This window comes from Trichechus manatus, unplaced genomic scaffold (assembly GCF_000243295.1).
Source record: "Trichechus manatus latirostris isolate Lorelei unplaced genomic scaffold, TriManLat1.0 scaffold00038, whole genome shotgun sequence".
Taxonomy (NCBI): domain Eukaryota; kingdom Metazoa; phylum Chordata; class Mammalia; order Sirenia; family Trichechidae; genus Trichechus; species Trichechus manatus.
In genome coordinates this window covers 13,085,959-13,111,635 of record NW_004443974.1, presented here as the reverse complement: position 1 = coordinate 13,111,635, position 25,677 = coordinate 13,085,959, and the positions used below count along the sequence as shown (strand labels likewise).

General features: G+C 43.4%; 1 protein-coding gene and 1 pseudogene across 1 annotated transcript in view; one reads left to right on the top strand and one right to left on the bottom strand.

The window, feature by feature from the left end:
* Window positions 1–3,784: 3,784 nt before the first annotated feature.
* LOC101355860 (60S ribosomal protein L5-like) lies at window positions 3,785–4,690 on the bottom strand (annotated as a pseudogene).
* A 9,816-nt stretch (window positions 4,691–14,506) lies between these two features.
* Window positions 14,507–25,677, top strand: part of ZER1 (zyg-11 related cell cycle regulator) — a 32,138-nt gene continuing 20,967 nt past the window's right edge. The window contains exon 1 of the mRNA XM_004375732.2: window positions 14,507–14,624. The gene's annotated coding sequence lies outside the window, so the exon portion shown is untranslated. The remainder of the gene's footprint in view (window positions 14,625–25,677) is intronic.

Genomic DNA, 25,677 nt, shown 5'->3' with positions numbered 1-25,677 from the left:
CAGTTCTTAATTTTGATGACTAGTCAAGCCCACAATTCCTTTAGTGTCGTATCTAAGAAATCTTTGCCTAATCCAAGATCACAAAGATTTTCTTTCTCCTATGTTTTCTTCTAGACATTTTATAGTTTTAGGTTTACATTCAGGTCTATGATCCATTTTTAAAATGTTATGATCCATTTTGAGTTAATTTTTGTAGATGGTGTGAAGTTTGGATAGAAGTTCGTTTGTTTGCATCTGTGTATCCAGTTATTCCACCACCATTTGTTGAAAAGATTATTCTTTTTCCATTGAGGCATCTTTGACACAAATCAATTGATTATATATGTGTGGGGTCTAATTCTGGACTCCATTATATTTCAATGTTCTAATTATCTATCTTTATGCCCATACAACACTGTCTTGTTTACTGTAGCTTCATAATTAGGCTTTAAGTCAGGAGGGTTAACTCCATCAACTCTGTTCTTTTCCAAAGTTGGTTTGACTATTCCAGGTCCTTTGCATTCTTTCATGAATTTCAGAATCAGCTTGTCAATTTCCAGAAAAAAGAAGCCTGCTGGGAGTTTGATTGAGATTGCATTGAATTCCTAGATCAATTTAGAAATAATTAATATCTTAACATTATTGAATCATCTGGTCCATGAACATCAACTATCTTTCCATTTATTTGTTGTCGTTGGGTTGTTAGGAGCCATCAACTTATAGCGACCCTATGTACAACAGAACGAAACACTACCCGGTCCTGCGGCATCCTCACAATCAGGGACAGATTACCTAATAAGCAAGGTACACACAGGCTTACTTGTACTTACTTATCTGTCGTGCACAATTTCAGCTATGCTCACAATCGTTGCTATGTTTGAACCCATTGTTGCAGCCACTGTCAATCCATCTCGTTAAGGGTCTTCCTCTTTTTTGATGACCCTCTACTTTACCAAGCATGATGGAGACCAGCTAGGAACTAGACAGGCCTCAGGCAACAAGCTGTGTCTGTAGAAAATTTCCAAATAACTACAAACATCTTGCGACCAAGATAATGAGTCACAATCCCCACCCCGTTTCCTTCTAATCTTCCTGCTTACAGTTGTTTTTGAGGCAATTGGACTAAAACCAGACTTCACACATGCGCCATCAAACAGTAGGTGATTTGAAGGTGAATCCGGTTGCCATGTTTTCAGTATACACCGCCATTTTCTTGGGAACACACAGATGTCAAGAGTACACAAGGAGCCATCTTGAGGGAACATGGACCGCCATCTTGAGACACCAGTTGCACGGTAACCAACACGCCCACCCCACACCCTTTTTGAATATACATGCCATTTCCCAGACATTTAATGAACATGTATGACTTACCCTTTCCCGTGTGGCATAAAACTTCCTCCAGTCCTTTGTTGAGGAGACAGTGCTTCGAGAGCTATCTCCGTGTCTCCTTACTTGCTGCAAGTGATAAACCATGTCTTGCCTCAAATCCGCATGACTCTTAGTTATTCTTAACAAGAGCACAGGCGGCGAACCCATTGCGTACGGTAACATGATGTCCTTCTTCAGGGACTGGTCCCGCCTGATAACATGTCTAAAGTACATACCCCCATCCTCGCTTCTAAGGAGCGTTCTAGCTGTACTTCCTCCAAGGCAGATTTGTTCGTTCTTCTGGCAGTCCATGGTATATTCATTATTCTTCGCCAACACCATAACTGAAAAGCATCAATTCTTCTTCGGTCTTCCTTATTCATTGTCCAGCTCTTGCATGCGTATAAGGCAATTGAAAACACCATGGCTTGGGTGAGGCGTGCCTTAGTCTTCAAGGTGACATCTATGCTTTTTAACACTTTAAAAAGGTCTTTTGCAGCAGATTTGCCCAATGCAATATGTCGTTTGATTTTTTGACTGTAGCTTCTTTGGGTATTGATTGCATCATCTGCATAACGCAGATTTTCCATAGATACCTTTTAAGAGGTTGAGGAATTTCCCTTCTATTTCTAGTTTGCCGAGAGCTTTTATCAGTAATAGTTGTATTTTGTAATTTTTTTCCTGCATCTGTTGCAATGGTAATATGCTTTATTTTTTCAATCTGTTATTTTGGTGAGTTGCATTTATTGATTTTCAAATGGTAAAGATATCTTGCACTCCTGGGATATACTCCACTTGGTCATGTTGTATATTATTGGATTCAATTTGCTAAAATTTTCTTAAGAATGGGCAGCTCCTGTCCGGAGGGGAGATGAGAAGGCAGAGAGGGTCAGGAGCTGGTTGAATGGACATGGGAAATCAGGTGGAAAGGAGGAATGTGCTGTCACAGTATAGAGAGAGCAATTATGGGAACATAACAATGTGTGTATAAATTTTTGTATGAGAGACTAACTTGAATTGTAAACCTTCACTTAAAGTATAATAAAATAAAATAAAAAAAGAATTTTTCTATCTATATTAGTGAGGGATATTGGTCTGCAGCTTTATTTCTTTATCATGTCTTTGTCTACTTGTGGAATCAGGGTAATGCTGGCCTCTTAGAATATAAGATTTGTTCCCTCTTGAATTTTCTAAAACAGTTTTGTAGAATTGGTATTATTTATTTCTTAAATGTTCGATAGAAATCATGAGTGAAGCCATCTGGCCCTGGAGTTTCTTTGTGAGGATTTTTTAAATAGGGTGACCAACTTGTCCTAGTTTGCTTAGGTCTTTTCCAGTTTTGATGCTGAAATTCTGCATCCTGAAAACTATCTCAGTCCTAAGCAAAGTGGGATAGTTTGGTCACCTTAGTTTTAAACTGAAAATTCAATTTCTTTAATAGATGTAGGGATGTTCAAGTTATTTTTTCTTGAGTGAGCTTTTGAAGATTGTGTCTTTAAAGGAATTTGTCTTTTCCACTTTTGTTGTCATATTTATTATCATAAAGTTGTTCATAATATTCCCTTATTTTATTTTAAATAACTGTAGAATCTGTAGTGGTGTCACCTCTCTTATTCCTGATATTTGTAATTTGTGTCTTCCCTCACAAACCACTCTGTCTAGAGATTTAACACTTTTATTGATCTTCTCAAAGAATCAGCTTTTGGTTTCTTTGATTTTGTTTCTTTTTATGTATTTTTTCCTGATCTTTTTTTATTCTATTTATTCTGCTTATTTTGTGTTTCTTTTATTTTTTATCTAATTTCTTAAAGCGGAATTTGAGGTCATTAATTTAACACATTTCTTCTTTTCTATTGTAGACATTTAGTGTTATAAATTTCCCTGTAAGCACTGCTTTAGCTGAATTCCACAAATTTTTGATAACTTGTATCTTCATTTTCATCCACTTCAAAATACTTTCTAATTTCCATTTTTATTTCTTCTTTGACCTATGGATTATTTAGAAGTGTGTTATTTAGTTTCCAAATATTTGGGATTTTTTTCCCAGTTATCTTTCTGTTATTGGTTTCTAAATCATACTTTGTATTATTTAAATCATTTAAAATTCATTGGTATCTTTTTATGGTGCAGAATATGGTCTATCTTGCGAAATGTTCCTGGTGCACCTGAAAGAAATATGTATTGTTTTTATTAAGTGTTCCATAAACATGACTTAAATCAAGTTGGTTGATATTGTTGTTTGAGTCTTCTATATCCTTGCTGATTTTCTGTCTACTTATTCTATCAGTTATTGACAGAGGATATTAAAAACTCTTGACTATAATTGTGGATTTATCTATTTTTCCTTGTAGTTCTTTGTTTTTGCTTCCTTTTTTTTAGCTGCTTGGTCGATAAGTTTATAGTCTTTATCTGAAAAAGCATAGAAAACTGTGGTTTAGCTCTCAGCAGCCCACTGCTGAGCCCTGAAGAAACCTGCTTTGTTCTGAGCTACCCAATCTTTCTTCTGGGCAAGAGACATTTTAAACAGTTCCACCTCTTCCTTTTAACTTCTTTCTTAGGCTTCTTCTCATAAACTGGATTCTCTCATATAAAAGCATGCACTTTCTTATACATCTCTATCATGTGTAGAGTTATGTTGTTCTTTAAATATTGAGAGAATTACTTCTTGTAAGAATTTTCATCTTCTTCCATTTGGTAACGCATATAATCTGCAACATTCTGACCCATAATGTGTTTCTGATGTACTTTTGCATTTAATTCGTTGCTTTCTGAATCATAACCAGGGAATTGTTTCGTCCTATAAAGAATAGACAAGCCTCCATCCACAGCTCCCTTCAAAGCCCCAAAAATTTTCTTTCCAGTTGTAGTTCTGGCAAGGTCTGCATCCAAATAGTAGGTGAAGGCACCAGGTTGACTGTCAATGCTTTCCACATTGTATTTATCTCTGCTTACCTCCACTTGACCTTCATAGATCTTGTCCATGCCAAACCTATTGAGAAGTCTGTGGGCTGGCAGCGGGCCAAAACAATATGCTGCAGCATACTTTGTTAGGCTAACTTTCACACTATACTTTGGGAGTTTGTGAGCATAAGCTATGCAGACTATCATATCCCCTTCCATACAGGCAAAAGCAATCTGGCAAATTGCATCTCTGTTGGTTACACAGACTATCATCCTGTATTTGGGTGTGTTGTACTTATTTTTATCCTGGATTGCCGAGCATTTCCGAACACAGTTATCAGTTTCAACCCTCTCATCTTCTTCTAAATTTCACTTGGTATCTCTTGAAGTAGGCCTTGTTCTTGGCAACTTTAACAAACCTCATTCTGCAGAACAGAGACCCACGTCCATGGTTTCCCTGCTTCTTGTATTTTGAAGCACTGTTAATTAGATGCATAAATATTCAGAATTGTTATGTCTCCTGATGAATTGTCCACTTTATTATTATGAAATGACCTTCCTATCCCTCATAGTATTTGCTCTGAAATCTACTTTTTCTGATATTAATATAGCCACTCCATCTTTCCTTTGATTGGTCTTAGCATAGCGTATCAGAGTCCAATCAGGAGAGAGAAACTACACAGTAATTTGAATGGGGAAAGCTTAACATAAAGGTTTATTAACAATAACAGAGGATTGAAGTTACAAGGGATTGGCTAGTAAGAAGTAAAGATAACTCTAAAAAGCATAGGAATAGCAGATATAAGGCACATCCACTACCCGTAAGGAAGAGGCCCTTCCCAGGGTTTAGATCCAGACCGTGTTCTATGGCATATAAATTGCTCTGGTGCCTTGCTGATGGAACTTTCTGGAAATCTTACCTCTGGAATGTGCTAGAAATCAGCTGTGGTGGTGCCATGCCATGGAACTTGCTGGAAATAAATCTTTTAAGGTGCCAGGGAAAGCTATTCACAGGGATGTGTCTTACCAAAGACTCTACTCTAAAAAACTGCCTAAGGTAGTTGCCAGGGGTAGCTTCTGGCTACTGGCACTAGGATCTAAGTGCTAGAGAAGCCTCGTGCACTACAGAAGGCAGTCTAGGGAACATCACCAGAAGACAACAATCAGGAAGAAAACGCCCTCCTCCTGCCAGAAAAATACTTAAGGGCCCAGATCTATTTTCGCAGAGCAGACAATGAAGACTGAATGTGAATCTCAGTGGCAATACATTGATAACTGGTACACAATCTTTATCTTTTTCCATCCTTTGACTTTTAACCTATTTGTGTGTTTTTATTTAAAGTGGGTTTCTTGTAGATAGCACATTGTTGGGGCTTTCTTTTAATCAAATAAGACAATCTCTGCCTTTTACTTGGGGTGTTTAGACCTTTTAAATTCAATGGGATTATTGTCATTGTTGAGTTTAAGTCTAACATGTTGTCATTCGTTTTCTATTTGTCCTGTGGGTTCTCTGTTCCCTTTTCCTTCCTATTTTGCTTTCTCTTTGATTATTTTATTTATTTATGATTCCCTTTTATCTCCTTGGTTGGTTCATTAGCTATAACTCTTGGTTGTGTTATTGTAGTAATTGCTTTAGGGTTTATATTATATATTCTTAACTTATCACAGTCCACCTTCAAGTGATGTTATACTACTTTACATATATAAAAACTTTCCAAAAGTATATTCCATTTCATTCCTTTTAAAACTGGGACAGCCCCCGGTAAACTACCCAGGTAAATGACTTGATTTATATTGAGTAATAGCAAAAAGTTTATTTGAATGGGGAAAGCTTAACATAAACGTTTATTAACAATAACAGAGGATTGAAGTTACAAGGGATTGGCTAGTAAGAAGTAAAGATAACTCTAGAGAATGAAATAGAAATATATGTTCTAACATAAAAAGTCATGAAAGTAAGTCACAGAACAACTTTTATAGTATGATTATTTTTATGTTTTAAAAATCCATCTTGTTTTATGGGCTTGTATGTATACATATATATGCATATGCTTATAATATGCATTTTTAATAGCTTTATTGAGATTTAATTTATATACCATATAATTCACCCATTTGAAGTGTACAATATAATGGTTTTTAGTTGTACAACCATCATCACCATCTAATTTTAGAATATTTTTATTACCCAAAAAGAAATCCTGTTCCCATTGACTGTCACTCCCTATTCTCCCCAGCCCCTCAGCCCTATTGTTGTTGTGTGACATTGAGTCAATTCTAACTCATAGCAACCTGTCTTCGTTATCTAGTGCTGCTATAACAGAAATACCACAAGTGGATGGCTTTAACAAAGAGAAATTTATTCCCTCACAGTCTAGTGGGCCACAAGTCCAAGTTCAGGGCGTCAGCTCCAGGGGAAGGCTTTCTCTGTCGGTCAGTTCCAGAGGAAGGTCCTTGTCATCGGTCTTCCTCTGGTCAGGGAGCTTCTCAGCATAGGGACCCCAGGTCCAAAGGACACGCTATTCTCCTGCCTCTTGTTTCTTGGTGATATGAGGTCCCCTGTCTGCTTGCTTCTCTCTTATATCTCAAAAAAGATTGGCTTAAGACACAATCTAATCTTATAGATTTGAGTCCTGCCTAATTAACAAACTGTCACTAATCTCATCTCATTAACATCATAGAGATAGAATTTACAACACATCGGAAAATCACATCAGATGACAAGATGGTGGACAACCACACATACTGGGAATCATGGCCTAGCCAAGTTGACACACATTTTGGGGAGGCACAATTCAATCCATAACATGACCCTATATGACAGAGTAGAACTGCCCCATAGGGTTTCCTAGACAGTAATCTTTACAGGAGCAGATACAGGAGCCGATTGCCAGATCCTTTCTCCAGCAACCAAGAGCTTGACCATTGTACCACCAGGGCTCCTTCCCTCAGCCCTAAGCAATTAGTAATCTACCTTCTGTTTCTATAGATTTGCCTACTCTAGACATATGAATAGAATCATACAATATATGATTTTTTGTGACTGTCTTCTTTCACTTAGCATAATATTTTCAAGGTTCATCCATATTGTAGTATGTATCAGTCTTACCAGTTACTGTGGAGTTGATTCCAACTCATGACAACCCCATGTGTATCAGAGTAGAGCTGTGTTCCATAGGGTTTTCAATGGCTGAATTTTCAGAAGTAGATTGCTGGGCCTTTCGTCCAAGGAGCCTCTGGGTGAACTCAAACTTCCAACCTTTTAGTTAGCTGCTGAGTCATGTTAACCATTTGCACCACCCAGGGATGCACCATGTACCAGTACTTCATTTCTTTTTATTGATGAAAAATATTCCACTGTATGACTGTACCATTCCGTTGTATGAATATACCACATCCATTCATCAGTTGATGGACACTTGAGTTGTTTCCAGTTTTGGCTATTATGAATAATGCTTGCTATGAACATTCACGTAGGAGCTTTTGCGTGGACCTGTTTTTATTCTCAGGGTACTTACATAGGAGTGGAATGGCTATGTCAAACTGTTTTCCAAAGCTGCTGCACCATTTTACATTCCCACAAGCAATTTCTACAAGGATTCTAATTTCTCCACATCCTCTCCAACTCTTATTATTGATTATCTTTTTGATCATAGTCATCCTAGTGGCTGTGGTTTTGATTTGCATTTCCCTAATGACTGATGATATTGAGCATCTTTTTTTTTTATTGTTGTAATTTAAATGAAGTTTACATTTCAAGTTAGTCTCCCATACAGAAATTTATACATACATTGTTATGTGACCCTAATTGCTCTCCCCATACTGCGACAGCACACTCCTCCTTTCCACCCCTGATTCCCCATGACCATTCAACCCGCTAAACCTCTCTGCCTTCCCATCTCATCTCCGGACAGAAGCTGCCCGTTTAGTCTCTTGTATCTACTTGAGCTAAGAGACACACTTCTCATGAGTAATCACTTTATGTCCCCCAGTACAGTCCAATCCCTGCCTGAAGAGTTGGCCTCAGAAATTGTTTTATTTCTGGGCTGATAGAGAATCCAGGAGCCATGCTTTCCAGGGTTCCTCCAGTCTCAGTCAGACCATTAAGTCTGGTCTTCTTACTAGCATTTGAGTTCTGCTCCCCATCGTTCTCCTGCTCCATCAGGTACTCTCTATTGTGTTCCCTGTCACGGCGGTCATAGATGGTAGCCAATGTTCTTCTGCTCTCAGGCTGATGAAGTCTCTGGTTTATGTGGCCCTTTCTGTCTCTTGGGCTAATACTTTCCTCGTGTCTTTGGTGTTCTTCATTCTTCTTTACTCCAGGTGGTTGGGACCAATTTATGCATCTTAGATGGCCACTTGCAAGCTTTTAAGACCCCAGACATCACTCACCAAAGTAGGATGCAGAACATTTTCTTAATAAGCTTTGTTATGCCAGTTGACCTAGATGTCCCCTGAAAGCATGGTCCCCAAACCCCTACCCCTGCTACTCTGTCTCTCAAAGTGTTTGATTGTATTCAGGAAACTTCTTAGCTTTGGTTTAGTCCAGTTGTGCTGACTTCCCCTGTAGTGTGTGCTGTTCTTCCCTTCACCTAAGATAATTCTTATCTACTATCTAATTAGTAAATAACCCGCACTTTCCCTCCTCACCCTCGTAACCATCAAAGAATGTTTTCTTCTGTGTTTAAACCTTTTCTTGAGTTCTTATAATAGTGGTCGCATACAATATTTGTCCTTCTGTGACTGACTAAATTCACTCAGCATAATGAGTTCCAGCTTCCTCCATGTTATGAGATATTTCACGGCTTCATCATTGTTCTTTATTGTTGCTTAGTATTCCATTGTGTGGATATACCATAATTTGTTTATCCATTCGTCTGTTGATGGGCATCTAGGTTGTTTCCATCTTTTTGCTATTGTGAACAGTGCTGCAATGAACATGGGTGTACATATATCTATTCGTGTGATGGCTCTTAGTTCTCTAGGATATATTCCAAGGAGCAGGATAGCTGGATAGTATGGTACTTCTATTTCTAGCTTTTTAAGGAAGCACCAAATTGATTTCCAAAGCGGTTGTACCATTTTACATTCCCACCAACAGTGTATAAGTGTTCCAGTCTCTTCACAACCTCTCCGGTATTTATTATTTTGTGTTTTTTGGTTTAGTGCTAGCCTTGTTGGGGTGAGATGATATCTCTTTGTAGTTTTGATCTGCATTTCTCTAATGGCTAATTTCTTCATGTTCTGTTAGCCGCCTGAATATCTTCTTTGGGTAAGTGCCTGTTCATATCCTTTGCCCATTTTTTAACTGGATTATTTGTCTTTTTGTCATACAGATGCTGGGTTTTCCTATAGATTTTAGAGGTTAGGTCTTTGTCAGATTTGTCATAGCCAAAATTTTTTTCCCAATCTGTATACTCTTTTTTTACTCTTCTGGTGAAGTCTTTTGATGAGCATAAGTGTTTAATTTTTAGAAGCTCCCAGTTATCTAGCTTATCTTCTGGTGTTTGTGTATTGTTAGTTATGGCTTGTATCCTGTTTATGCCATGTATTAGGGCCTCTAGTATTGACTATTTTTTCTTCTATGATCTTTATAGTTTTCGATTTTATATTTAGGTCTTTGATCCATTTTGAATTAGTTTTTGTGTATGGTGTGAGGTATGTGTCCTGTTTTATTTTTTTGCAGATGGACATCCAGTTTTGCCAGGACCATTTGTTAAAAAGACTGTCTTTTCCCCATTTGATGTGGGCCTTTGTTGAAGATCAGGTGACTGTAGGTGGATGGATTTACATCTAAGTTCTCAATTCTGTTCCATTGGTCAGTGTGTCTGTCATTGTACCAGTACCAGGCTGTTTTGACTACTGTAGCTGTATAGTAGGTTCTGAGGTCTCCTTTGCCCATTTTTAAGTTTAGTTGTTTGTCTTTTTGTTGTTGAGTTGCAAGAGGTTTTTTTTTTAAATATTTTGGATATTAAATTCTTATCAGACATATGGTTGCAAATACTTTCTCCCATTTTGTGTGTTGTTTTTTCACTTTTTTGATAGTGTCTTTTGATGCACAAAAGTTTTTAATTGTGATGAGGTTCCATTTATCTATTTTGTCTTTTGTTGCTTATGTTTTCGAGGTCATAATATTTAAGGAAACGAAAACAAACAAACAAACAAAAACCCTGTTGCCATTGAGTCAATTCCAACTCATAGCAGCCTTATAGGACAGAGTAGAACTGCCCCATAGGGTTTCCCAGGAGCAACTAGTGGATTTGAACTGCCGAGCTCTTTCTTTTGTTTTGTTTATTGTTGTGGTTTAAGTGAAAGTTTACATTTCAAGTTAGTCTCTCATACATTGTTATGTGACCCTAATTGCTCTCCCTATACTGTGACAGCACACTCCTCCTTTCCACCCGATTTTCCATATCCATTCAACCAGCTCCTGACCCTCTCTGCCTTCTCATCTCACCTCCAGACAGAAGCTGCTCATTTAGTCTCAGGTATCTACTTGAGCTAAGAAGCACACTCTTCATGAATATCATTTTATGTCCCACAGTCCAGTTTAATCTTTGTCTGAAGAGTTGGCCTCGGGAATTGTTTCAGTTCTGGGTTGACCGAGAGTCTGGGGGACGTGCTTTCTGGGGTTCTTCCAGTTTCAGTCAGACCATTAAGTCTGGTCTTTTTACTAGACTTTGATTTCTGCACCCTGCCTTTCTCCTGCTCCATCAGGGACTCTCTGTTGTTTTCCCTGTCAGGGTGGTCATAGGTGGTAGCCGGTCACCACCTAGTTCTTCTGGTCTCAGAACTGCCGACCTCTTAACCACTGCGCCACCAGGGCTTCAATAGTTAAGAAACCATTGCCAAATCCAAGATCACAAAGATTTGCCCCTGTGCTTTCTTCCAAGAGTTTTATATCTTAATTTAGGTCTTTAATCCATTTTTAGTTACTTTTTGTACATGGTGTAAGGTAAGGATCCAGCTTCATTCTTTTGCATGTGAATATTCAGTTTTCCCAGCACCATTTGTTGAAAAGACTGTTCTTTCCCCCATTGAATGGTCTTGGCACCCTTGTGGAAAATCAACTGACCATAGATGTGAGGGTTTAATTCTGAGCTCTCAGTTCTCTTCCACTGGTCTGCATGTCTATCCTTATACCAGTACTACACCGTTTTTTATTACTGTAGGTTTGTAGTAAGTTTTGAAATCGGGAAGTTGGATCCTCCAACTTTGTTCTTCTTCCAGATTTTTTTAGTTGCTCAGGGTCCATTAAATTCCATACGAATTTTAGGATGGATTTTTTGTTTGTTTGTTTCTGAAAACAAAAAAAAAAAACGCCTCTGAGATTTTGATAGAGATTGCATTGAATCTGTAGATTGCTTTGGGTAGTATTGTCATCTTAACAATATTAAGTCTCCAGTCTGTGAACACAAGCTGTCTTTCCATTTCCTCCAAATATTTCAGTATTATTCGGGATTTTTTTTTTTTTTTACAAGCCTGTCTTAGTTTGGTAATTTCAAATTATCAATAGAATTTCTAAAGTATTTAGAAGTGTATGAACATAGTTGTACATGGTCAAAGACTAAAAGATACTATGCAACCTCTCCCCCAGACCAAAAAAAAAAAACTCTAGTTATTAGAATGGGGTTGGGATCATGACAAAAAAGGGTCTCTTAGTTGTCTAGTGCTGCTATAACAGAAATACCACAAGTGGGTGGCTTTAACAAACCAAAATTTATTTTTTCACAGTTTAGAAGGCTAGACATCCGAATTCAGGGTGCTGGCTCTAGCGGAAGGCTTTCTCTCTCTGTGCGCTCTGGAGGAACTTCCTTGTCTCTTCTGAGCTTCTGCTCCTGGGCAATCTTCATGTGGCTTGGCGTCTCTCTTCCCCTATCTTTGCTTCTCTCCCTTGTTTAATCTCTTATATTTCAAAAGAGATTGACTCAAGATATACCCTACACTAATCCTGCCTCATTAACATAACAAAGACAACCTATTCCCAAATGGGATTATAACCATAGGCATAGTGGTTAGGATTTACAGCACATATTTTGGGGGGGCACAATTCAGTCCATAACAAACAGTTTCTAAAGAAAGTAGTATCTAAACTGAGACCAGAAGATGGAGGAGTATGCTGGATATAGATGGGAGCAAAAAGAGGGTTTAGGTGGGAAATTAACCTTGGTGGCACAGTGCTTAAAGCACTCTGCTGCTAACCTAAAGGTCTACAGTTCGAATCCACCAGCAGCTCTGGGGGAGAAAGATGTGGCAGTCTGCTTCTGTAAAGATTTACAGCCTTGGAAACCCTATGGGGCAGTTCTACCCTGTCCTATAGGGTCACTATGAGTCGGAACTGACTCAACAGTAATGGCTTTGGTTTGGGTTTGGTTCATGTGAGAGAAAAGGATCGTTAAAACACCACAAATTTCATTAAGCTGTGCAAGGATGACACTAAAAACTGCACTATAAAAGGGGCAAGATGGGCAAACCTCACCTTTATCACTATTAGCATGAATCTAATTCCCACCTGGAAGTGAATCCAAGCTTTACCTTCCCACATTTCCATTCCTTGTTGCTACCCACTTCCATGGCAAAAACTCTCTCTTAGATCCTAACCACCCAGAGTTAGGTCAGTCCTCATTCCCAGCTATCCTGAGCTGGATCAAAACATCCCTGGCCACCTGAGGCCAGGTCATTGGAGAGCAGCCATAGGCGCTCAGGAGTCTGCACAATTCCCTGCATTTCAGACCAGCTGGCTTCTCTCTCTCTCCGGGGCTAGATCACAAGCTGGAAGGACTCTATCCTTCTTCATCAAATGCCCATGCAGCTTTTCCCTATAACCCAGCCATCCAGAGTTGGATCTGCACAAAAACTGACTCCATGCTGCCAGCTCCTGCTGGCTCATTACCCCTGTGGGTTAGATACTTCTTTAGAAAGGCTCATAAAATTCACAGAGACTATTATGTATACTTACAGTTACCCATTTATTGTAACCAGAAAAGATACACGTGAAGAGACTCATCAGGCAAGGAATGGGTGAGGTCCTGGCAAGAGGCTTCCATTGTCCCCAGGAACTTGCCACACCCTCTGCCCTGCAAGAATGTTCTCACCAATCCCAGAAGCCCCAGAGAGCTCAAGGGTCCAGAGTCCTCTATTCATTGGGACCTCAATGAATATGCATGACTAATCCTTAACATGTAGTTGTGATCAATATAATAATGAGTATGCATGATGACTGCATCATACCCCCTCCCTTCCTGAAGTTAGTTGCCAGGTGTAGGGCTCGTGTGGCTCCTACTTGCCTGGCTAATTTAGAAAGACAAAGAGCACCCTAATTGCTCAGGCTATTTTCAGAAACCAGATAAAAAAAGGCCAAATCTTGTTCTTTGTCCCACAAGCTGTCTGGATTGGAGAATGGAAAGGGAAAAAGGGGAAAGGGGAAATAGACAAGAGGCTGGAGAGGGAAACAGGGCAGATCATTAAAGTCCTTGTCCTCTAAATTCAGGGTTGTAAGCAGAGGTGTGGGAAGGTGCCCTGGTCAAATTTATACTTTTGGAAAAATCACTCTGGGGCTGCAGAGATAAAGAGCGGAAGGAGCAAAGTGTTATATTAGGACGCTGTTGCAGAAATTCAGACATGAAATGGTGGTGGGCGGAAGTTGGGCATTGCAGCGAGTGGAGAGAAGGATCCTTAGGACTCAGATACTGGAAGAGGGCTTGAGAGAAATGCCGGGGCCAAGGCCATCTCCCAGTTTTCTGTCTGACAGCCCAGGTGCAGCTGGTGGCCCATTGACTGAGGTGGAGATGTAGGCGCAGGTTTTGGGGGAAGATGATGACCATGTTTTTGACTTGTGTGTGAGACACCTGTGGAGCATCCAAAAGATGTTCTTCTATAGGCTGCTGGAGGTAGGGGCTGGCGCTAAAAGGGAGGTCTGGGTTGACGATGAAATGTGGAGTCAGTCCTACTCTTAACCACTGCCTGGGCTCAGATTAACGGCAGGATCAGAGAGGGAACCGAATTTGGATGTCCCTCTAGCGGACCCCTCAAAGACCAAGGAGAGGCTACTGCAGAACAGGTGCTCTGGGCCGGGGTGGGGGCCCAATCTACCCCCTCTTTCACCCCGAGACCAGGTTGTCTCCCAGAAAAGAGCGGCCCGCGGCACCCCGGAACCTCCTACCAACGCCACCCGCGTTCGCCCCGGACCTGTCGACGGAACCCGACCGCTGTTGCTAAGGGGTGGCCCCGGAAGTGACGCGCCCGGGGTTTGTTGACAGCGGAGGCGGCGGTGGCTGCAGGCTCCGAGTCGTAGGAGCCGGATCGGGGGAGGGGCTGGGCCCCGGAGCCAGCACCCGGCGGCCTTCAGCCCCGGAGGCAGCCCTAGGGGCAAGGTAACGGCCACGGGGTCCCCCGCCGCGACGCCCTCCCGCCCGGGGCTCCAGTCCCCGCGATCCCAAGCCCCGCCCTGCCGACCCCTGCCTACCCCGGACCCCGGCCCTAGCCTGAAGAGATCCCCTGCCTCACGAGAGGCTCTGACCCCGGATTCTCACGGGCCGCATCCTCCGCTTCTCCTCGCCGAAGAAGCATCCCGTTTGTTCCCCAACGCTGAAGGCAGCCCCATCCCCGGGTAGGTCCTAGCCAAGGCATGTACTCGAGTACTCCCCTCTTCCCTCCTGCCTCCGGGGCCTCAGCATCGCCGCTGCAGCCGCTTGCATACATCCATCTTGGCAAACGGTGGGAGAGCTCCCTTCTCTACCCCTGCCGCCAGGTTTGAGAAACGTGCCTTTATAACTGAGGTCCCTTCCTCCAGAAAGAAAATGACGCCCTGGCGGATGCCCCTCCAAGATGGGGGATTGATGTAGGGCTGAAAGGGCCAGCCTCTGCTACTCCTACCTGTTGGACGAGCTTAAGTTCCCCCCAGAGCAGCGCTTAAAAGCTCAGGGACGGCTGGGATTCTGGATCAGCTCCTAAAAGTGATGACAGGATGTAAGGATATCCAACGGAATGGGAAAGGGATGGGGTAAGGTTGCAACCTGAGGGCCACGGGAGCCAGATAGGTGAGTTGAAAGCGAAACTGCCTTTTCTGGCCACTCCAGCTCTGTGAGTGGAACTTGACTTGTCTGCCCTTAGGCCAAAGGAGACCAAGATTTCCAATCTTTCCCTATGCCTGTCAGTGCATTTGGGTTTTATTATTTTTGTTGGGGTGGGGGGTGGAGTGTGCTTCACACATCAGGAAAATCACTCCATATGATCTTTCCCACAGAGTGTTTCTCTTCAGGGTTCAAACTGATTAGAATGAGCATGGAAGACAGCTTTGAAAATGGTCACAGGAGGCCTCACATAGAGCAGGAGGTGGTTGCCAGGGGTGAGGGGCCGCTCTGCTTTAGCTCATTCATTCATTCAGCAAATAATAAACATATATTAGGTGGTAATAAGTGCTATGGAGAAAAATAAAGTAGGGAAGGGCCATGGGGAGGGCCAGAGAGTAGAGGTTGCCTTTTTATAGAGGATGGTCAGGGAAGATCTCCCTAATAAGGTGATACTTAACCAGAGACCTAAAGGAAATGAAGGAGTGAGCCATGCAGCACTCTCCCGATGGAGCATTCTGGCCAGGGGGTACAGCCAATGCAAAGGTCCTGAGGTAGTAGTATATAAAACAGCAAGAAGACAGTGGGGCTAGATCGGGATGAAGGAGGGGAAGAGTGGTTGGCAAGGTCAGAGAACAGTGGAGGCCAAATAATGGTGGGGATGTCAGGAGCTATCCGTGTGATGCAGGGTCATGGGGTGTCTAATGGGACACCATTTCAGAGCTATACTAGCTGAAGTGACCAGTGGTTGAAGAAAATGTAGATTTGTTTTAGATGACAGATGGCCATTGTGCTCTGGCTTTGTGTTGTAAGTACCCTTTTTCCAACTTTGTAATGACCATTGATGGAAAGGATGGCTGTAGAGCACTATGATTCAATCGGGTCATGTCTCTGCTTCCTGGTTATGGGAGCTTGGGCAAGGGAACTTTCTTCACCTCAGGCTCCTCATCTGTAAAATAGGGCTGTTGGGTTAAATGAGATCACGCACTGACGTACTTAGTGCAGTGTTTGGCACATAGTAAGTACTCTATACGTAGTGGTCAAGATGATGATAACAATGATGATGAACTGTTTACATGTGTATCTGCCTCAGAGCCTTTCTTTTTAACACCAGCTGGTGGTATCACTAGCTCTGGCTATCTCCCTGAGCTAGTAGAATTTTGGGGAATAGTGAGGGATACAAAATAGAAACTTCCTGATACCCCTCGGTGATAACAGAGTGGTTGCATATTCCCCAGGGAGGATGGTAGCTTGGTCTTGGCTTTTTTGATGCCAGTGGAAGGTGATGGGGACTTTTCTTTTTTTTGTAGAGCCTAGTAAATCCCCATTCTGCCGCATAAAGTAGACAAAATGATGGTGTTGAAATAAACGTGATTTGGAGACAAGGGCAGTGTACATTGGGCCTAGATGTGGGGGGCAGCAATGGTGTGGCTAATCTGCTGGTGGAGACCATTGATCTTGGAAGTGCCCCACAGAGGCTGAGATTTTGCAGCCTGCCCTATGCGGAGCAGAACAGTGGTTGATCTCCCTCCTCACCCCCCAAGCCTAGACTGCATCACTCAGGCCTGGCTATAGGCTGAGCAGAGCAGCTGGGTCAGAGGATTTGAAAATGAGAGAACCATTATGTTAGAGCAGGCTGTGAGGCTAGAACCCTCGACTAGCCATCTGGGGGCGTGGGTTCAAGCCCAGCTCTGCTGCTGTCTCACTGTGTGACCTTGGGCAAGTCTCATCTCCTCTCTTGTCCTCCGTTTTCCTGTCTGTACACTGAGAATAATGGCCTTCCCCATGCTAACTCCGAAGGATAGTAGGAGGACAAAATGAGATACTGATTATGAAAGAATTTCTTGTGATCTAAATCTCTCTACAAAGGGAAAGAACAGTTCTTGTTATCATTACCACCACTAGGATTCTGCCGACACATTGTTGGGGGCCACTAGACAGAGAGCTGTTCTGGCACCACGGTTCTTTTCTTGGCTTCAGTACCTCAGCTGTTCTTGGCTTCTGCAGTATGGGTTTAGAGACCACTGTTGGGTCATCTCTTTTGGGACCAAAGTCCTACATCTGGTTCAATCACTGAAGCTGATTTTCCAGCTTCAGAAATGAGCGGAAGAGTCTCTCTGAACATTAGTCTTGGAATAGCATTCTTCTTTGTAATAATTGGTTGCCACTTTTCTGCCATTATTTTATGGCATCTTCTCTACAACCTGATGAGATAGCTACTGTTCGCATTGACACACAAGGACTTTGATGAACATTGAGGCTGATAAATACTGGCTGGAGACCTCACAGAGCTGAGGCTCCTTCACCTACAACTAACCAGTCATGCTTACTGTGTCAGGGAGACCTGGGGCTCACACAGGGTCCTTGCCCTCGGAAAGCTTCCAGACTTGTGGCAAAAAAGTGATATATGTTTACGGCAATAGCTTAGTGCTCAAGAACACTCATAGTTGTAAGGGAGATGTGGAGCTACAGAAGGGAAGGCTGAGGTTTGGAGAAAAGATTTCTGCCCATAGCCTACTGGTAGAGAGCCCGAGCGTTAGAGTCAGGCACTTATGGGGCACCTTGGGCAAACGGTTGTACATCTCTAAACCCTAGTTTCTTCATCTGGAAAACAAAGTGATAATACGGCCCTCATAGGTAATATGCGGTTTAAATGAGAATATGCATGTGAAGCTCGTAACACTACATATTAAACTAATAAATACACATATGTATAGCTGTATAAACATATATACCCATGTACATATGCATACGTCCATGGCAAATTATTTAGCCTCATCTGTAAGTTGTAGATTATAATAACCCCATGCCTCATGTGATTGTTGAGAGAATCCAGTGAGTTAATGCATTTCAGATACTTTGCACAGTTCTCCATACATACCTCGTACTCAGTATGGGTATGATTATTATTAAGCTTGCAAGAAGAGAACCCAGGCTGTCTGACTCATAGTCTACCCAGCATCCCGAGGCCTTTCTGCCTCCAGGTGGCACCAGCACGCACCAAGTAGTGATGTGCGCTCTTCCCTCATTCTGTTCCTGCCTCTTCCTGACATAATGTACCCGTGGGTTTAGTCTCTGCAGGCTCTTCAGGTCAGGCACCTTCGTGGGATGACCTCTGATGCTCACTTGCACCTCTGCCCCTGGGAAACTCCTAGAGCTTGTCCCGACTCCCCTCATAGCAGTCTCCTGCCCCCAATCTCTGGCCTGTGATCTGCTCCCTCCTGGAAAGCTTCCAGCCTCTGTCAATAGGGCATTTGTTTGGGTTTCCCCCCAGTTCTGGGGTTAATATTTTACAGGGTGGGCACTGCTCCAAGGCTCAGAGCTTCTGGCTCCCCAGCCTCTCTGTAGGCTGGGTGTCAGGTCGCGGGTAGCGTCCCACTCCTCCTTCCTCTGGACCTCAGTTTCCCTTTTTCCTCACTGGATGGATGGAAGACCGAATGGTTTGGTGAGAGGCGCGGGCCTGGTTTAGGTTGGTCCTACTGTAGTTAATTGTGTGTCCTCGGGCAAGCTTCTTATTAGTTGTGTGAGCCTTGGGGTCCTCATCAGAAAATGAGGTAACAATCTGTCTAATCGTGCTATAGTGAGGTATTCAGGCAAAAGCAAACTTTTCCTTTGCTAAGTGCCAGGCGCAGGTTGGGCACTGAAGACACAGGAGCGTGCAAGCAGAGTTCCTGTCCTCCCAGAGCTCATGGCTGGAGAGGACAAATTATTATGCAAAGGATTAATTAGTTACAAGAACAGGGTAATAGGAAAGGTTGTTTTTGATGGTTAAATAAGAGAATGTATGAAATAAAGCCTGTAACGAGTTTAGTACTATGTCTGGAAGCAACCGACATGGAGGTGGCATGGTGGTGGCGGCAGCAGCGGCTTGTTGTTCTCTCCTCTCCTCACTGCCCTTCCCCCAGGATGTTGTAAGCTCATGATGGATCCAATTTTTAGAGAACCTGCAAGAACGAGGATGGAGAAAGACAGAGGGTTCTTACTGTGTGGTGTTCTGTCATAATAAGAGTTCCCTCTGTTCCCAGTTGCCAGAATTCCAGACAGCTGATGCCTGCCATGAGAATGAGGGTCCCTAGGGGGTGGAGTGGGCAGAGATGGGTTGCCTCTGGAGGGTGCCAGACACTGCAGCTGAATGTGGCACGGGTCGCAGGGAGTTCCAGCCCCTGGGCCTCTCATCCTTGGTACCAAGATAAAGACAGCTCCTTCTTCCTCTAGCTCACCCCAGCCCCAAGCAGCAGCATTGGCACTGCCAAAGGAAGGTTAGCAGATGGTGCCATCTGCCTCGTTTGTCTTTCGGGGGCTTTTGGTGACCTTGGTGGCTGGCATGATGGTATTTCTCCCACCTGGGGAGCAGGGTAGGACAGAGCAGCTATCTTGGAAATAGATTCGCGCATCTACAGAAACGGCAAAGCCCCTGGTGGCTCTCTCTCGTTCAGAATTGTGAGGCTTCATCTGCAGCCACTGGGTGCTCAGCTGTGTCCTGGCACACTGGGCAGGAGGAACAAGAGCATGCCTAATGGCCCGGGTGCTGTACATGGTACAACCTGCAAGTCCCTAGTCATTCCTTCAATAGGCATTTATTGAACCCCTACTATGTCAGCCCCCACACTGGGTGCTCTGTTCTTTCTTGGTTCATTTGGCAAATAGTCATAGCATTGGGCCTCTGGTGCCCATGTCCCACGCACCCTCTCCCCTTGCAGCCTTTACACGTCTCTTTCTTCTGCCTGGAATACCTTCCCCTTCTCTTCCCACCACCAGAGTTAGCTGTGACTCATCCTATGTGTCTTAGCTAGAAATGTCGCTTCCAAGGAAACCTGCTCTGACTCCCAGTCCAGGGCAGCTCCCCTGGTATTGGCCCCCAGAGCTCCAGGTACCTCGTTAAGAACACTGGTCCCGGTTATGACTTGATGTGCCTTTGTGTGTGATTCGTAGGTGCTGTCTCCCTTCAGAGCCGTATGCTTCCTGAAGGCCAGGACCTTGTCTGGTATGCTTACTGTTACACTGACAAAGCTCAATAAAGAGCTACTGGATGAACAAATGAATCACTGGGGCTAGACCCAGGGATGCAATGCCAATAGGGCCAGCCTAGTCCCTGCCCCTCTTGGAGCTGGCAGTCTGGCAAGGAAGACAGATAATTAAACAAGCATCAGTACAAAGTACTGGGGTGGGCCCTGTGGGGGCATACAGCAGGAGCATTCAGGCTGGTCAGGGAAGGCTTCCCAGAGGAAGTGACATCGACCCTGAGATCTGAGGGTGAGTAACCAGTTGCTGTCAACTCCAACTCATGGTGACCCCATGTGTGTCAGAATAAAACTGTGCTCCATCGGGTTTTCAGTGGCTGATTTTTTAGGAGTAGATCACCAGGCCTTTATTCTGAGGTGCCTCTGGGTGGACTTGAACCTGCAACCTTTTGGTTAGGGCCAAGTGGGTTAACCGTTTGCACCACCTAGGGACTCCTGAGGGTGAGTAGGCATTAGCTAAGTAAAGAAGAGGGTTCAAAAATAGTATGGGCTAGAGTGGTCACTGGGTGCTTCCTGGAGGGGGTACAAAAATGTATATTTGGGTGTGGGCGCAGTATTTAGAATAGAAAGTAGAATAAGTAGTTGAATTTGGATGGGCCCAGTTAAAAGCGAATAGATCGAGCAAAGGTCTGAAGGTAACCCTGTGTATATGATGTATTTCTAGTATAATGAAGGAAGCCAGCTGGCTGGATTAGGGTTTAGTGAATGAAGGCAAAAGAAGGCCATGCCCAGGGCCCCAGCATCCTGTTTATTGTGCTTTCCATCGAGGGTGTCGTGTTGCCAGTGGGACAGCTGGCACAATAGGCCTTGTTGTGGGAGCCCTGGCCTGGGAAACACAGACCTGGAGCTGGGCTGGGACAGGCCCTGCTCTGTTCGGGGGCCAGAACAGGTGAGGTAGGAGAGATTATAATAACAATAGCTGCCTTTTACTGAGCAATTACTGCATGCCAGGCTTGATGCTAAGCCCTTTCTACATTATTCTGCAATGCTCTGTGGCCTCCCACTGGATTTCCTGAGCAGCCTGGAAAACCTACATCCATACAAAGACTCAGAATCCAGGTGCAATGCTGGGCCCTGAACTCCTTCAGAGCCCTTCAAGAGATAGCGTGATGGAGTCAGAGACTAGGTTCAAATCCCGGTTTAGACAGAGTCACCTGCTCTGAGCTTCAGTTTCCTCATCTGTCAGATGATATCTTAACCACTATTTTTTGTGTCAAAGCACAGCACTGAGCATTTTTCCCAATATTATATCATTTACTCTAATAGTCCTGTGAGGTGGGGGTTATTATCCGCCTTTTCCAGATGAGAAAGCCAAGGTCCAGACAGGTAAAGTAATTTACTAATCAGCAGATTGTGCAACTGGGTTGGAACATAGATCTGTCTGACCAAAGAGTCTGCACTTTTTTTTTTTATAGCTTTTCTTGAAGTTTAACATAAATAAGGAAAGTTGGGTGAATTTTCACAAGTGAACACACCTGTCCCAGCACTCCCAGAAACCCCCTCTGCCACCTTCTAATTACTGCCCCCCTGCAAAGGTAATCACTACCCTGACTTCTAACACTTTAGTTAGTTTCGCCTTGTCTCGCCCCAAGCACCCATCGCATGTAGACCTTGGTAGGAAAATGTTTGTTTGGGATTAATTCCTGACTGTCTTTGGTTCTATAACGGGTTGATTGTTTTCCTTCTTATTCACTCAATCTGAATGTGAAGACTTGGTTTTCATTCTCTGTTAGCCACTTAGCTTGGGGATGCACTGTCAGTGAGATTATCGCGTGACTGAATCCTTAATGCCTTCTAAACATGGGCCTCTGGTGTCTAGCTAGGCCATTTTCTTAACTTTTATTAAATTGTAATATACATTTTTTAAAGTGCACACATCAGGAGTATACAGCTCAGTGAATTTTCACAAAGTGAACGTACCTGCATGTCTAACACTCGGGTGAAGGACTAGAAGCTTATTAGCACCTAGAACCCACCTCATGCACCCCTCCCAGTTACTCCCTTTCCCAAGTAACCATAGTCGTGACTTCTACCACCACAGATTAGTTTCTCCTACTTTTAATTTAAGGGAGTAATACATAAATGGATTGATAAAATTGTAAAAATGGCATGGTGGAGGTGTCTGACCTCTAACTTCACAAGGGGAAGGAGGATCAAGATCAACAGCCCAAGGCTGATTCCTGTGAGGTGGAGGTCAGACATGCCTCCTCTCTCTGTCATTCTTAACAATTCTGGCACCAACTGTCCCTCTCTACTTCTCTGCTGAATTTGATAATTCATTCCAATGACCACACAGAACTCGCAGACAATACTCACGATTATAGGGTTTATTAGGGAAGTAACAGGTTACAATTCAGGTTCAGGAATGCTCAGGCTACAGTTGTTCCATCAGGACAGCCACTTCTCAGCTGTGCCCGCAAGCATGCTTCTCTCAGGCCCCTCAGCCTCTACCCTGCTTGGGCAAGTGTTAGAAAGCTCTTTTAGCTCTGCCAGTAAGTGCCCAGAGGCACCGCACTCTGCCAGCAAGTCGCAGCCTGAAGGCTCTCAGCTCTAGCTCCACTAAGTGCCTCAAGGCACCCTACTCTGCCAGCAAGCCTATTGCTGGAAGGCACTCAGCTTCTTGCTCCTTGGGCTGGAAGCCTACCACGCCGTCTCCTGCCAGTCTCTTGGTTTTGCTGCCTCTGCTGCTGTTTCTCTGCCGCTTCTTCTCACTGTCTTGCCATCTTCTGTGTTACAGTTCTCTCTCTGTCTCTTGGGTCTAGGAGGGTCTCAGTGCAGGGATCCCAGGTTCAAAGCACATGCTCCACTCCTGACTGTTCTTTCTTGGTGGTGGTGAGATCGTCTCTCTGCTCTGGAATTGGCTCTTTTAAGCCTAGCGGGATGGCAAATTTGACCAGTCCCCTTGGTGGGCCACAATTACCTTATTTGCAGAATCCCACCCAAGTGATTAGGTTACAAGACCATGGCAAGAAAGGCCACACAAAAGCGATCTATGGCACCACAGGCCACCCCCTGGCTTTTCTAGCCATGGTTCTCTCATACTTGGAGGATAACTTCCTCCTCCCAATCATTTTACCAGTCCAGAACAGTCATTAACAATTAGTCCTACAGTAGGGCAGAGTCATAACGATGAGGTTACTCAGGTACCAGCCATTCATGTCTGATGCAGGTGTCCATCTGATCTGGTCAGGTTCTCCAAAAGGCATCTCATCTTCACCCTTTCTCGTGTCTGATAAAATTTAACTGAGAGAAGATTATTCCCTTTCTCTGAGCCTCATGAGGCATCGACATAGCAAAACCTTTAAGGGACTTTAGGTTCAGCCACTATACTCCAATCCAGCAGTCTTTCTTTCTACTCTTTCACACTTCACACTTACAGCTTCTACTATTACAGTTTTTACAATCACAATTAACCCTGTTAACAGTCATTACTCACAGCTGAATCATATAATCCTGTCAGCGTCTTCCCCCACCCTCTCTTCCCCAGACCTGTCAGGAAAAGAGCAATCTATTCAGTGGGGTTCCTCCCTTGTCCCCCTCATTTTGAGTGTAAACACACCCACGAAAGCATGTAAGCCAGCCACTTCATGCCTTTATCTCCCCCCATTTTAGATAGCCAATGTTGAAATTCCTCGTCCCTATCAAACCAGTGGCACCCTGGTGGCGGTGGTTAAGAGATCAGCTGCTAACCAAAAGGTTGGCAGTTCATGTCCACCAGCCACTCCTTGGAAACCCTATGGGGCAGTTCTACTCTGTCCTATAGGGTCACTGTGAGTCAGAATCGACTCAACAGCAGCCGGTTTGTGTGTGTGGTTTTTTTTTTTTTTTTTTTTTTGGTATCAAACCAGTAGTCTGAGGAGACAAGAATGTTCTTTTAGCTGAAGAAACTTCTGTTCCAATTGGAACTTTGAGCATCTGCATTCATAAGCAAAGTCCAGTCCAGAGCAAGCCTTCAAATTGCAGCAATTTACACCAGCTTACAGTGTCAAACATCTTTCTCTTCATTGGGTTAGGTTCTGGTCAGCTCACCGTTAGCCATCCAAGCTAGGTCACAATGGGTTGCCCCTTCTCTCTGTCTCATCCCTACCCCCTTGGGCTAGGTCAACAGGCTCCACCTGTAAACTCAAAAGTCCACACAACTCCCTGCACTTCTCACCAGCCAACCCTTTCTCTCTCATCCCTAGCCCTCGTGGGCTAGGTCAACGGGTGCCAATGAAACATGTCCAAACTCAGCCTGTCTCTTCATCAGTGCACTTCCGCTACTTCAACTCATGAGTGGACCCAGGTGATCACTACAGGTGAGTATACCAGGCTGTCTACTCGCTGGCTCCCTTTAACTTCCAGTCCTGGAAGGGGGTTCCTTCTGATGGGCATTGACTTTTTCTGCCTCGATTCCTCCAATGGCAAATCGCTTGCTTGAAATTCAAAAAGCAAAACAATCTTTTTTTTTTTTTCCTGCAGGTCCTTCCTTCAAATGCAAATCTTCTATTCTCTCATCATTTCCGAGTAGTTCTGCATATCTTTTCAAATGCAAAATCTGAGTGGGGCTCAGATGTTTAACCTAAGCTCCCACTCTATACAAAGGGCTACTGGCTTGAAAGAAAAAGCCTGTGTTTCATTGGGCAAATCCTAGTTCCCCTTTTAGCATATCCAATCAAGTATTGGCTGAAGGCGGAATTACACGCTCTCTGTAATCTATACTACCCAATATTCATTTCTATCACACATTTAGAAATGTAAAATAGAAATATTTTACAATGCTGGAAACATTCAATATCCATAGTATATTCAATTAAACACATAAATCTTTTTTTCAAAACATTCCAGTGTCATCTTCTCTTCTCCATCCTTTGACTGTCTTCCCATTCATATGCATATGGCCTCGGGCCTCTGGCTGGGTAGAACCAGTAGACCCTGGCCGCCCCCCATCAGTCATCTTGCTTATCTGCTTACCTGTTTTTGCCCCAAGCCACTCCAGATGCAGCCTTTCTCTCAGCTGCAGCATAACATTTCTTACTTTTCCTTTCAGCCATTACAGGTAACAATCAAATTAACCATCTAAGAATGAAAAGTTTCACTTCCGAAACCCCTTCATTCTTTCTCTTACAAAGTCCCATGCTTCCATGAGTCTGGAACCGTTGCAAAGGATCCCACTTCTGATACCAACTGTAACAACGTATACTCTTGTGTCTGGCTCCTCTGACTAAACCAGGGCTTCAAACCAGTTCAGATCGGTTCAGTATGGTTGATGAAGCAAAATCGGAACAGACCTGAATTTTTCAAATTTGAGTGAAGTGGAACAATAACCAGAGTGGGAAAAATTACAAGTCGAAGCC